The sequence below is a fragment of the Gossypium hirsutum genome, chromosome A02 (genome assembly GCF_007990345.1).
Source record: "Gossypium hirsutum isolate 1008001.06 chromosome A02, Gossypium_hirsutum_v2.1, whole genome shotgun sequence".
NCBI lineage: Eukaryota > Viridiplantae > Streptophyta > Magnoliopsida > Malvales > Malvaceae > Gossypium > Gossypium hirsutum.
The window spans coordinates 41,601,519-41,604,504 of record NC_053425.1 but is presented as its reverse complement, the minus strand read 5'-3'; the positions used below and the strand labels follow the sequence as shown (position 1 = coordinate 41,604,504).

The window sequence follows — 2,986 nt, the reverse complement described above, 5'->3', positions numbered from 1 at the left end:
CCAGTAACAGTTCTCATTAGAATCAACTCATTACGCTCATTTTCAAGAATCGTGATTCCACCTTTCTTCGGCACACACTGCACTGGACTTACCCACGAACTATCTGAAATAGGATAGATGATTCTTGCATCTAACCATTTGATCATTGCCTTTCTCACAACTTCTTTCATAATAGGATTGAGCCTCCTTTTCCCATCAATTCGAGCTCTTTCACCTTCTTCTAAAAGAAGGGCTTATACCTAGAATATCAACTATGGTCCAACCAATTGCTTTCTTAAATTTTCTTAAAACAACAATTAGTTGCTCCTCTTGATATTTTGTCAGTTCTGCTAAAATAATCACAGGAAAAATGGAACAGTCACCTAAATAAAAGTATTTCAAAGGTGAAGGAAGTACCTTTAGTTCTATTTTAGGTGGTTCTTCAATTGACATCTTGGGTTGCACAAGTTCTCTGACTTCTAACTCCAATGGTTCAAACCGTCTGGATTGAATAAAATTTCTCCAAGTGGCTTCCATCAAAGCCATGTTTTCTTCACCTTCTTCATCCTCCAAAGGGTCAAGATCTAAAGCTTTCTCCAATGGATCTTCTTTAAAATTGCTTTCTATAGAAACCAAGGTTTCTATCTCTTCCATAACTGAAAACTCTTCTGCTGGATCAGGAAATTTCATCACTTTAAAAATGTTAAAGGTTACCTGATCGTTTTGAACTCGTATGATGAGTTCACCTTTCTGCACATCAATTAACATTCTTCCCGTGGCTAAGAAAGGTCTCTCAAGGAAGATCAGCACTTTCTTATCTACTTCAAAATCTAAGACAATGAAATCAGCAAGAAAAATAAATTTATCGACTCTTACCAAAACATCCTCGATCTTTCCTTCGGGATATGCTAAAGATCGATCCGCTAGCTGAAGCATCACGGTTGTAGGTCTTACTTCACCTATACCTAGCATTTTGAAAATAGACTTAGGCATCAAGTTGATACTCACTCTTAAGTCACACAAAGTTTTACCATAGTAAGATTCACCATTGTTATAAGGAATAGTAAAGCTTCCTCGGTCTTTTAATTTCAGTGGTAGTTTGTTCTGCAGGAATGCACTGCACTCCTTTGTCAAAGCAATAATCTCATACTCACTCAGTCATTTCTTCTTAGAGAGTATATCCTTCATAAACTTCACATAAATCAACATTTTTTCTAAAGCCTCCACCAACGAAATATTGATGTGTAACTGCTTCAGAACATCCAAAAACTTCTTGAATTGCACCTCTTGTTTCTGCTTGTGTTACTGCAATCTTTGCTGATATAGAAGTGATGGAACTTTCGGTTGAACCGGATAACTCTTCTGAGTAGGTAAATTTGCCTCCAAAGAAGATGTTAAAGTATCTGAATTCACTAAGTTAGGATTTACCTTGTCAGTCTTTACAGATTCTGACTCTTTTGGTGTAAGAATTTCAACAGCTGGTTGATTCTTCTCAACAGGCTTATCTTCAACATCAATCAATCGGTGTTCTAAAATTTTACCACTTCGCATTGTCAGTGCCTTGATATGTTCTTTACCTAAATTTCTTGGATTCTCAGTATCGCTCGGCAAGGGTCCTTACGGTCTATTACGAAGCTCTGTAGCTAATTGACCCATTTGGTTTTCCAAATTTTTCAATGTTGCTGCTTGGCTTTGGATCAAAGTATCATTCTTTTCCATGTACGCTTTCACTAAGTTCTCCAAATCGTTTGATGTCTCAGCTTGAGGTGGTTTTGGAACTTGCTGATTAAACCCTTAAGATTGGTTGGGTCTATGTTGCAATAAGTTGTTGTTCAATCCATTTCCTTGGTTACTCCAAGAAAAGTTAGGATGATTATGCCATAAATGATTATAAAAGTTGGACTAGAGTCCTTGTCCACTCCTATTTTGATATTGGTTCCCCACATAGTACATTGACTCAGGATTTGGTGAAAATTCTCAAAAGAATGACCTTTCCCACAGTATACACAGGAAACTGCTAAGCTGCAAAATGATTAGCACTATTAGTGGTAAACTATTTTAAGATAGAGGAAATAGATGATACCTGAGCTGATAACGAAGTGAGGGTGTCAACTTCATGAACTTCGGCTACACGTCTTCCTGAGGCTGTTCAATTTGTTGGCCATTGATAGTTATTACTTATAATCCTTCTAGTGATCTCAAAAGCCTCATTATAAGACTTAGACAAAATTGCACCATTCACAAAAGCATCTACCATCAATATTGTATGTGCATTGAGACCATTACAGAATGTCTTCAACTGGATACAATGAGGAATCCCATGATGAGGACACTTCTGAAGTAACTCCTTGAATCTCTCCCAAGCCTCATACAAAGACTCGTCATCCAATTGTTGGAAATTTGTGATCTTGTTCCTCAACTTAGCATTTTTGCTAGGTGGAAAATACTTAACCAAAAATGTCTTTGCTAATTCTTGCCATGTAGATATGGAACTTGGTGGCAATGAATTGAGCCATGCTCGTGCTCGATCTTGCAACGAGTACAGAAACAACTTCTACCTCAGTGCGTCTTCAGTCACACCGGCTATCTTGAATGAATCACTCATCTCTATAAACAATCGAAGGTGGAGATGTGGATCTTCCGTGGGCATACCACTGAATTGGCCCACTGTTTGGAGCATTTGAAATGTCACTAGTTTCAATTCAAATTGGGTTGCCTCAATATCTGGCCTTCTAATTCCTGGATTTAACTCACTGAAAAGTGGCATAGCATATTGTCTGATGCATCAATCTGTAATATCCCGAATTAGGGCCTAAACTTAATAGTAGTTTCGAAACCACAATTCTGAAGCATAAAAATTTATTTCAATTAATTTTTATAATTTATGGAGTGATTAGATGCATGTTGTAGAATATCGATAGAAAATTTCATGAATTGCATGTTAGAAATCGATAATCCGATCTATGCTCATAAACACTTGAAAAGTAAATCACAAAATTAAAAAGAA

General features: G+C 36.9%; 1 non-coding gene across 1 annotated transcript; it reads left to right on the top strand.

Annotated features, from left to right (window-relative positions):
* Positions 1 to 2,294: 2,294 nt before the first annotated feature.
* Positions 2,295 to 2,401, top strand: LOC121216775 (small nucleolar RNA R71). The gene has a single exon (XR_005912980.1). It is a non-coding gene; the product is annotated as a small nucleolar RNA R71 (small nucleolar RNA).
* The last annotated feature ends 585 nt before the right edge of the window (positions 2,402 to 2,986 follow it).